At 41.6% G+C, this 12,101-nt stretch overlaps 1 protein-coding gene and 1 pseudogene across 1 annotated transcript in view; both read left to right on the top strand.

The window, feature by feature from the left end:
• Nucleotides 1–9,273: 9,273 nt before the first annotated feature.
• The window catches only part of LOC106594759 (perforin-1), a 47,718-nt gene continuing 44,890 nt past the window's right edge, over nt 9,274–12,101 (top strand). Inside the window, exon 1 of the mRNA XM_045690666.2 lies at nt 9,274–9,367. The gene's annotated coding sequence lies outside the window, so the exon portion shown is untranslated. The remainder of the gene's footprint in view (nt 9,368–12,101) is intronic.
• Nucleotides 11,655–11,773, top strand: LOC123725667 (uncharacterized; annotated as a pseudogene).

Here is a 12,101-nt window from a genome sequence, read left to right as displayed (position 1 = left end):
TGTATATCATTCAACTATATAGGTACTCTACTGTTGATTGTTATTCTGTATATCATTCAACTAAATAGGTACTATACCGTTGTTGTTATTCTGTATATCATTCAACTATATAGGTACTCTACTGTTGATTGTTATTCTGTATATCATTCAACTATATAGGTACTCTACTGTTGATTGTTATTCTGTATATCATTCAACTATATAGGTACTCTACTGTTGATTGTTATTCTGTATATCATTCAACTAAATAGGTACTATACCGTTGTTGTTATTCTGTATATCATTCAACTATATAGGTACTCTACTGTTGATTGTTATTCTGTATATCATTCAACTAAATAGGTACTATACTGTTGATTGTTATTCTGTATATCATTCAACGAAATAGGTACTATACCGTTGTTGTTATTCTGTATATCATTCAACTATATAGGTACTCTACTATTGATTGTTAATCTGTATATCATTCAACTATATAGGTACTCTACTGTTGATTGTTATTCTGTATATCATTCAACTAAATAGGTACTCTACTGTTGATTGTTATTCTGTATATCATTCCACTAAATAGGTACTATACTGTTGATTGTTATTCTGTATATCATTCAACTATATAGGTACTCTACTGTTGATTGTTATTCTGTATATCATCCAACTAAATAGGTACTATACTGTTGATTGTTATTCTGTATATCATTCAACGAAATAGGTACTATACCGTTGTTGTTATTCTGTATATCATTCAACTATATAGGTACTCTACTATTGATTGTTAATCTGTATATCATTCAACTATATAGGTACTCTACTGTTGATTGTTATTCTGTATATCATTCAACTAAATAGGTACTCTACTGTTGATTGTTATTCTGTATATCATTCCACTAAATAGGTACTATACTGTTGATTGTTATTCTGTATATCATTCAACTATATAGGTACTCTACTGTTGATTGTTATTCTGTATATCATCCAACTAAATAGGTACTATACTGTTGATTGTTATTCTGTATATCATTCAACGAAATAGGTACTATACCGTTGTTGTTATTCTGTATATCATTCAACTATATAGGTACTCTACTATTGATTGTTAATCTGTATATCATTCAACTATATAGGTACTCTACTGTTGATTGTTATTCTGTATATCATTCAACTAAATAGGTACTCTACTGTTGATTGTTATTCTGTATATCATTCCACTAAATAGGTACTATACTGTTGATTGTTATTCTGTATATCATTCAACTACATTTACATTTAAGTCATTTAGCAGACGCTCTTATCCAGAGCGACTTACAAATTGGTGCATTCACCTTATGATATCCAGTGGAACAACCACTTTACAATAGTGCATCTAAATCTTTTAAGGGGGGGGGGGGGGTTAGAAGGATTACTTTATCCTATCCTAGGTATTCCTTAAAGAGGTGGGGTTTCAGGTGTCTCCGGAAGGTGGTGATTGACTCCGCTGTCCTGGCGTCGTGAGGGAGCTTGTTCCACCATTGGGGTGCCAGAGCAGCGAACAGTTTTGACTGGGCTGAGCGGGAACTGTGCTTCCTCAGAGGTAGGGGGGCCAGCAGGCCAGAGGTGGATGAACTAAATAGGTACTCTATCGTTGTTGATGTTCTGTATGTCATAGAGTTTCAAGGGAGAGGTTTTCTGCATGTTTCAGGGCTTTCAACTTAAAAGATTTAGATGCACTATTGTAAAGTGGTTGTTCCACTGGATATCATATGTTGAATGCACCAATTTGTAAGTCGCTCTGGATAAGAGCGTCTGCTAAATGACGTAAATGTAAATGTAGTACCTCACATTGAAACCTCAAGCTACCAATATATTTTACATGACTAGTAACTCACATTGAAACCTCAAGCTACCAATATATTTTACATGACTAGTACCTCACATTGAAACCTCAAGCTACCAATATATTTTACATGACTAGTACCTCACATTGAAACCTCAAGCTACCAATATATTTTACATGACTAGTACCTCACATTGAAACCTCAAGCTACCAATATATTTTACATGACTAGTACCTCACATTGAAACCTCAAGCTACCAATATATTTTACATGACTAGTACCTCACATTGAAACCTTAAGCTACCAATATATTTTACATGACTAGTACCTCACATTGAAACCTCAAGCTACCAATATATTTTACATACTGGGCCAATAGAAAGTCTACACCCCCTTCAACTTTTTTCCACATTTTACTTGGTGGGAATTAAAGCTGTGAATCATTTTCATTACGATTCTACCTACTTTGCACAACTTTTAGGGCAACATAGACAACATGACCAAAAGTATGTGGACACCTGCTCGTCAAACATCTCATTCCAAAATCATGGGCATTAATATGGAGTTGGTCCCCCCCCTTTTCTGCTTTAACAGCTTCCACGAAGGCTTTCCACAGCTGAGCTCCTAGACATGGTATCAGAAGTCATAATGAAAGTGAAAGCACATGGTCAATAGGAGAAAACATATGGTCTCTCTTCACTCACACACACACACACACACACACACACACACACACACACACACACACACACACACACACACACACACACACACACACACACACACACACACACACACACAGAACCCCTCCCCCCACACAACACATACGAAGCAGTCTGGACTACATTACTGGATTTAAGGTCGAGGTAGACAGTTTCTGTTCTATAAAAAAAAGAATATATATATATTTAACTAGGCAAGTTAATTAAGGGCCTACCAAGAGGCAAAAGGCCTCCTGTGGGGATGGGGGCTTGGACAAAAACACATCACGATAAGAGAGACACAACAACACTCCATAAAGATAGACCTAAGACAACACAACATGGTAGCAACACAACATGGCAGCAACACATGACAATACAGCATGGAAGCAGGACAACATGGTAGCAGCACAATATGGCAGCAACACATGGCAGCAGCACAACATGGTAGCAACATAACGTGGTAGCAACACAACGTGGTAGCAACACAACGTGGCAGCAGCACAACGTGGCAGCAGCACCACATGGCAGCAGCACCACATGGCAGCAGCACCACATGGCAGCAACACCACATGGCAACAACACAACATGGTAGCAGCAAAGTGTCTACTGTTTCTGTTTCTTCCAAGTGTCTACTTTTGCTCCACCTGTCCCTGACGCCGCACCTTCCAATTGGAGTGATTGTTCCCGCCCAAGCTTGAAAATCAAGTTGTCTGGGCTCTTAGCCTAGCTTGCTTTCTATGCTTCAAAAGCTATGCTCACAAGCTCTCGGAGTTCCGAGATTGGCAAACCAATGTGGGCAGTAGGGCCCATTTGTTTGAATGGCAATAGCTCTTCCGTTCCTGTTTCAGTGAGCATGCCAAAGTAAGCTGAATGAAGCCTATGACAGTAGGCTTGTGGGTGTTCATTCCGAGCTTGTTTGACATTGTTAGCCAACGAGCGGTCGTGTTTGCGAGTCGCAGAACCACTGAATTCTATTTTCAATGCCGTGGCAGGTATAGCGTAGTCGTTTTGCATGTGTTACTGTTCCAGACGGGTTCACCTTGTCCTGTGTCTGTTGGAGATTCGCTTCATCAGGTAAAGCCTGTCAGTATTCGTAGCGTTAGGGTTGCCATCCAAGGCATCCTCTATGTCTGCTAAGAATGTCTCAGTGTCGTTTGGCTTTCCTGGAACGGGGTCAAAGATGCAGAAGTTTTTGACGATTTTGTCAAGGCGATCCCCGCCAAGTACGTGGGCAACATCTGCACCCTCCTGTGGGGAATTGTGGGCTGAAAGGCCAAAAGGAAAAGCCAAGCTTCTTTTTTTTTTTTTTTTTACCCTAAGAGAGGTGAAGTCTGAAATCTCCTGTCGTCTACATTCCTTCTTATCCTGAGCTCCGGTGGGAGCTAGGTTTCTCGGTTGGGTAGTCCCGCGATAACGCGTGACTGTTCTGGAATTCCTCCAGATGGTACCTAAGGGTGGTATTCTGCTGCATCGCAGAGTCCACCTGGGAGCCTAGGGTATTTATTTTAGACACGTGAGTGTTTGCACTTGCTCCGTTTGGCCTCATACTTAACTGTCATGGTTTGCAGGGCGAGGTCTCGAGTGCGGAGCGAGAGATTCCGTGATGCGATGTCCTCCTTTTGCTCAGAGGTCACGTTTTCCAACTTTCTCACCTGGGAATTTCTCATCGTTCATTAAATCAGCGACTTCAAGGAGTTCCGCTGTTTTGTCATCCAACTTGGTAAATGTGTTCATTAACTGATCGTCTTTGGTCTGCAGCTTTTGGAGTAGAACATTATTGCTTTGAGTGGTTTCATTCAAAACTGTTTGCAGGGCATCAAGTTGCTCGCCCCTGTTTTTAGCTAGCTCGTCAGATTCATCTAGTTTTGCATGGACTTCATCATATTTATTTTTGACTAAAACGAGTTGTTCCTGTAGAATATGGACTTGGTCAAAAGTTTGTTCACATTCTTTGTCATAAGTGTTAGCCAGGTCTTTCAATTGATCTGTTCTCAAATGCAGTTCCTTGACTAGCAGCATTTTGTATTTTGGGGCTTTTATCGCAAACTTCCTGGTTCTCTCCACCTGTCCCTTCATCTCCACAGCTTCTTGCTCGTGCCTCTGCTGGGCACTGAGGTATTGGACCATTGTCCGTCTCTGCTGGTGGGCATAGTTTAGGGCCAAACTGGAGAGAACCTTCACAAGACCTGTGCCTGATGGTCTATTTTGGAGGGCGTCTGTCGCAATTTCTGCAGTTTTTTCACTTATGGCATCGTGACCTAATATTTTCAGCCTTTGGCATAGTAAGGATTTGCATCGCTGCTGAGGTCAGAGATCAATCTTTCCCTGGGTGAGGGTTCACTTGTTAGCGGGGGAATGGGTGGCAACTGTGAGAACAAAATTGCAAGATTATGTTCTAATGCTGTAATTGCATCAAATGGTTTTTTTATGCAACATAATAGAGGGTTCTTATAACTCTATTGTGGCTGTGTGAACTGAAAGTTGTCAACAACAAAAAAACATTGCTGCACTTCTGAAGTTTGCAAAAGTGCACTTGGATGTTCCACAGCACTACTGGCAAAATATTCTGTGGACAGATGAAACTACAGTTGAGTTGTTTTGAAGGAACACACAACACTATGTGTGGAGAAAAAAAGGCACAGTACACCAACATCAAAACCTCATCCCAACTGTAAAGTATGGTGGAGGGAGCATCATGGTTTGGGGCTGCTTTGCTGCCTCAGGGCCTGGACAGCTTGCTATCATCGACAAAAAAATGAATGTTAAGCTATCTGTCTGCCAATTGAAGCTCAACAGAGGTTGGGTGATGCAACAGAACAACGACCCAAAACACAGAAGTAAATCAACAACAGAAAAGCTTCAACAGAAGAAAATATGCCTTCTGGAGTGGCCCAGTCAGAGTCTTGACCTCAACCCGATTGAGATTCTGTGGCATGACCTCAAGAGAGCAGTTCACACCAGACATCCCAAGAATATTGCTGACCTGAAACAGTTTTCTGAAGAGGAATGGTCCAAAATTCCTCCTGACTGTTGTGTAGGTCTGATCCACAACAACATAAAACGTTTGGTTGAGGTTATTGCTGCAAGGGAGGGTCAACCAGTTATTACATACATAATGTTTATATGTTTATATGGTGTGTTCAATAAAGACATGAAAATGTATTACTGTTTGTGTGTTATTAGTTTAAGCAGACTGTGTTTGTCATGTTGTGACCTAGAAGAAGATCATATCAAATCTTATGACCAATTTATGCAGAAATCCAGGTATTTCCAAAGTGTTCACATAATTTCTCTTGCCACTGTATTCTTACCTCTTTGTTGATTGATATCCATTGAATTTTGTCCATTTTCTGTTTTGGAACATTTGCAGAAATATGAAAAGATAGATGGTACACGGCATCATAAAACAATATTCTAATGTTTTTTTAGGGGGTGGATCAGCTTTAATACTGCAGATAGATTAATGTAAACCATTAACATAATTTTCTGCATCATTTCCAATCCTCAATTGAGCAGGTCTATACATTTTCAGTTAAGTGCCTGCATCTGCTGTCCTTCCAAATTCAAATTCAAATGTTCTAGTTACATTTTACATTACATTTAAGTCATTTAGCAGACGCTCTTATCCAGAGCGACTTACAAATTGGTACATTCACCTTATGATATCCAGTGGAACAACCACTTTACAATAGTGCATCTAAATCTTTTAAGGGGGGGGGGGGGGGGGGTTAGAAGGATTGCTTTATCCTATCCTAGGTATTCCTTAAAGAGGTGGGGTTTCAGGTGTCTCCGGAAGGTGGTGATTGACTCCGCTGTCCTGGCGTCGTGAGGGAGCTTGTTCCACCATTGGGGTGTCAGAGCAGCGAACAGTTTTGACTGGGCTGAGCGGGAACTGTGCTTCCTCAGAGGTAGGGGGGCCAGCAGGCCAGAGGTGGATGAACGCAGTGCCCTTGTTTGGGTGTAGGGCCTGATCAGAGCCTGAAGGTATGGAGGTGCCGTTCCCTTCACAGCTCCATAGGCAATCACCATGGTCTTGTAGCGGATGCGAGCTTCAACTGGAAGCCAGTGGAGAGAGCGGAGGAGCGGGGTGACGTGAGAGAACTTGGGAAGGTTGAACACCAGATGGGCTGCGGCGTTCTGGATGAGTTGTAGGGGTTTAATGGCACAGGCAGGGAGCCCAGCCAACAGCGAGTTGCAGTAATCCAGACGGGAGATGACAAGTGCCTGGATTAGGACCTGCGCCGCTTCCTGTGTGAGGCAGGGTCGTACTCTGCGAATGTTGTAGAGCATGAACCTACAGGATCGGGTCACCGCCTTGATGTTAGTGGAGAACGACAGGGTGTTGTCCAGGATCACGCCAAGGTTCTTAGCACTCTGGGAGGAGGACACAAGGGAGTTGTCAACCGTGATGGCGAGATCATGGAACGGGCAGTCCTTCCCCGGGAGGAAGAGCAGCTCCGTCTTGCCGAGGTTCAGCTTGAGGTGGTGATCCGTCATCCACACTGATATGTCTGACAGACATGCAGAGATGCGATTCGCCGCCTGGTTATCAGAAGGGGGAAAGGAGAAGATTAATTGTGTGTCGTCTGCATAGCAATGATAGGAGAGACCATGTGAGGATATGACAGAGCCAAGTGACTTGGTGTATAGCGAGAATAGGAGAGGGCCTAGAACAGAGCCCTGGGGGACACCAGTGGTGAGAGCGCATGGTGCGGAGACAGATTCTCGCCACGCCACCTGGTAGGAGCGACCTGTCAGGTAGGACGCAATCCAAGCGTGGGCCGCGCCGGAGATGCCCAACTCGGAGAGGGTGGAGAGGAGGATCTGATGGTTCACAGTATCAAAGGCAGCAGATAGGTCTAGAAGGATGAGAGCAGAGGAGAGAGAGTTAGCTTTAGCAGTGCGGAGAGCCTCCGTGACACAGAGAAGAGCAGTCTCAGTTGAATGCCCAGTCTTGAAACCTGACTGATTTGGATCAAGAAGGTCATTCTGAGAGAGATAGCAGGAGAGCTGGCCAAGGACGGCACGTTCAAGAGTTTTGGAGAGAAAAGAAAGAAGGGATACTGGTCTGTAGTTGTTGACATCGGAGGGATCGAGTGTAGGTTTTTTCAGAAGGGGTACAACTCTCGCTCTCTTGAAGACGGAAGGGACGTAGCCAGCGGTCAAGGATGAGTTGATGAGCGAGGTGAGGAAGGGGAGAATGTTCTAGTTGGGCAGGTAGGTTCCTGCAAGAACCCCCATCAACTAAGGAGGTGCCTCAATGAAGCCCACCTCTTATGGGGTTCTTGGAAGAACCTTTTGGGGGCAATTTTCAGTGCCAAGGATCCTAAGGTCCTTGGCACTGAAAAAAAAACATGTTGAACCCTTAAGTTTTTGAGTGTATGTCATATTGTGAATACATTTGGTGGCGATCACGCATCTGAATGCATTCATGACTCTATTCTACACTCTATTCCACACTCTTAGAAAAAATGGTTCCAAAAGAGTTCTTTGGCTGTCCCCATTGGAGAACCCTTTTTGGTTCCAGGTAGAACCCTTTTTGGTTCTACGTAGAACCCTCTGGGGAAAGAGTTCTACATGGAACCTGATAGGGTTCTACCTGGAACCAAAAAAATGGTTATTCAAAGGGTTCTCCAATGGGGACAGTCAAAGAACCCTTTTAGGTTCTAGATAGCACTTTTTTTCTAAGACTGTATGTGCACAGAAATTACGATCAGCTTCTCAGAATTTCCTTGTGAAAGACTAACACTGTAAGATCGTATTTTGTAACTTAGCTAGCCATGTTGTCATAGAACACACTTTCAAATAATTGATTACATTTTCCATTAATATTCTTATTATGTTACTGAATGTATCCCAAGTATTTTCAGATTTCGTTATCAGAAAACACATCAAAAAGTAAATGTAAATGTAAAATGCACATAAAATCAACAGTATGTTTGGATTCAGTCTTAACTGTTTTGTCCTCAACTTTAGTCTAATAATTTTCCCATAATCTCCAACTCAATGGTGCTGGAGGGGATGGCTGCTGTTTTACGGGCTCCTAACTGTGCAATTCATTTTGTACATAATGTTGCTGCTACCGTCTCTTATGACCGAAAGTAGCTTCTGGACATCAGAACAGCGATTACTCACCTCGAACTGGACAAATATTTTTTTAATGAGTCCGACGCGAAGGATACATACATACATCCTTAACAGCTTTTACCCCCCCAAGCCATAAAACTGCTGAACAATTAATCCACCCAGACTATTTACATTGACCCCCGCTGTTTATTATCCATGCATTGTCACTTTACAAATTACCTCAACTAACCTGTACCCCCGCATATTGACTCGGTACCGGTACCCCCTGTATATAGCCGCCTTATTGTTATGTCATTTTCTTGTGTTACTTTTTGATTTGATTTATTTTCACATTATTTCGTAAATATTTTCTTAACTCTATTTCTTGAACTGCATTGTTGGTTAAAGGGCTTGTAGGTAAGCATTTCATGGTAAGGTCACCTATTGTATACGGCGCATGTGACGAATAAAATTTGAGTTGGATTTTGTTCCCTTTTGATTCCATGGTTGTGCATTTACTTTCCATATTTCTTCTGTAAGAAACATTTCAATTTAGCTCTATCAATATAGGCCGATTTCCAGTAGTGTAAAGGGTTAAGACTAGCTTCAGGAAAGTTTTTTTTCAAAGTTTGTCGTAGTCAGAAACTCTGTTGTTCTGTATAAAAGACCATCCCTGGCTGTAGAGAAAAACAGACAGACAGAGAGGAGGGAGAGACAGACTTCAATCACTGACTCCAGATCTGAGGACAAACTCAGCTGAAGAACCACTCACACAAATTCAGAGAGGTGAGTGGATTTAAAGCCTTTAATGACAGTCGGATTTGCGACTAAACAGATTTAAATTGTGTTTTTTCATATCATAGTTGTGTATTTCAATTCAATCCAAAATCATTAGAGTGGTGTGACTTTTAAATTGTCACTAGCCTATTAACCAAACAAAGGCTTGGCAGAGGCAATTATCGGGATAATGGTAAAACGCTAAATATTTCACCTAATTTATATATTTTAGTTCAACAGCTCCGGTGTGTGTGTTGTTGAGAAGACTATGTAATCCCAATGATAATTAATAATAATGAGACTGTAATTTGAATATTAGGTAATAATAATCATCTAATAATTGTTAATCTGTAATTCTGGAGACTTCCTGTGGAGAAGTTATAAGACCAGCAGGAAATCTAATGGCTGTTATTGAGGAATGGAATTAAGAATTTATAAATATTTGGACGAGCAATGTCGGAGCGGCATAGACTAAGATACAGTAGAATAGGATAGAATACCGAATATACATATGAGATGAGTAATGCAAGATGTGTAAACATTATTAAAGTGACCAGTGTACCATTATTAAAGTGACCAGTGTTCCATTATTAAAGTGACCAGTGATTTCAAGTCTATGTATGTGAGGCAACCGCCTCTAAGGTGCTACTGATGGCTCTTTAACTTTCTGTGGGGAAGCTATAAGAACTAGTGGACGTTTTTAGTGGATTTGGACTTCTGCCAAGAGTCATTTTCCGGCCAACGAACTCTAGCGGGGCTGTCGAAATCAACAAGGACACACAAACTCAAGGTCACAGCTGGTACAACGCCTACACAGGCTAATGGCTACACACCCATGCAGTACATATAAACACACATAGAATTACACAGGCTAATGTCCACACACCCATGCAGTACATATAAACACACATAGAATTACACAAGCTAATGGCCACACACCCATGCAGTACATATAAACACACATAGAATTACACAAGCTAATGGCCACACACCCATGCAGTACATATAAACACACATAGAATTACACAGGCTAATGGCTACACACCCATGCAGTACATATAAACACATAGAATTACACAGGCTAATGGCCACACACCCATGCAGTACATATAAACACATAGAATTACACAGGCTAATGGCCACACACCCATGCAGTACATATAAACACATAGAATTACACAGGCTAATGGCCACACACCCATGCAGTACATATAAACACATAGAATTACACAGGCTAATGGCCACACACCCATGCAGTACATATAAACACATATAATTACACAGGCTAATGGCTACACACCCATGCAGTACATATAAACACACATAGAATTACACAGGCTAATGGCTACACACCCATGCAGTACATATAAACACATAGAATTACACAGGCTAATGGCCACACACCCATGCAGTATATATAAACACACATCGAATTACACAGGCTAATGGCCACACACCCATGCAGTACATATAAACACATAGAATTACACAGGCTAATGGCCACACACCCATGCAGTATATATAAACACACATCGAATTACACAGGCTAATGGCTACACACCCATGCAGTACATATAAACACACATAGAATTACACAGGCTAATGGCTACACACCCATGCAGTACATATAAACACATAGAATTACACAGGCTAATGGCCACACACCCATGCAGTACATATAAACACATAGAATTACACAGGCTAATGGCTACACACCCATGCAGTACATATAAACACACATAGAATTACACAGGCTAATGGCCACACACCCATGCAATATATATAAACACACATCGAATTACACAGGCTAATGGCTACACACCCATGCAGTACATATAAACACACATAGAATTACACAGGCTAATGGCTACACACCCATGCAGTACATATAAACACATAGAATTACACAGGCTAATGGCCACACACCCATGCAGTATATATAAACACACATCGAATTACACAGGCTAATGGCCACACACCCATGCAGTATATATAAACACACATCGAATTACACAGGCTAATGGCCACACACCCATGCAGTATATATAAACACACATCGAATTACACATGCACATTTACACGCACGTATGTGGACAGGCAAACGTCCAAGTACACACTCTGAAACACACACATATCACAAAAAAAACATAAGCTTACACAATACTGAAGGGTTGATGAACAAGTGATTGAGTGATTAAATACATTAGTGAGCGATTAAATACATGAATGAGCCCATTGGGGAGTTGCAGCGATGAGCCAAAGTCGTAATTCAGGGAGAAAATGGGGTAGAAAATACACTTGTGGCCATATCACCCTGAACATGCTTGATCTCGTCTGATCTCGGTGGCTGAGCAGAGTTGGGGCTGGTTAGTATTTGGATGGGAGACCACCTGGGAATGCCAGTTGCTGTAAGCTCTAAACTAGGGCTGCCCAACCGTCTTCCTGGAAATCTACAGTCCTGGGGGTTTTCAGTCCACACCTGGTTCTACTTATTAGCTGCTCAACAAGACCTTAACTAGCTGAATTAGGGTTGGACTGAAAACCTACAGGACAGTAGACCTCCAGGAAGAGGGTTGGGAAAGCCCTGCTCTAAACAATAAATTAAAAAAAATGCATTAATGACCAGAAGTAAAGTTAAAAATAGGTTGGAATGAGTAGAAAAGTGTAAGATTGTAACGGCCGTCGTTGAAGAGAGTAGACCAAGGCGCAGCGTGGTTAGTGCTCATCATGAATTTATTAAAGA

The sequence above is a fragment of the Salmo salar genome, chromosome 12 (assembly GCF_965601325.2).
Source record: "Salmo salar chromosome 12, fSalSal1, whole genome shotgun sequence".
In the NCBI taxonomy this organism is placed as follows: Eukaryota; Metazoa; Chordata; class Actinopteri; order Salmoniformes; family Salmonidae; genus Salmo; species Salmo salar.
Note: the sequence above shows the minus strand (reverse complement) of the source record. Positions and strands in the feature narration are given on the sequence as shown.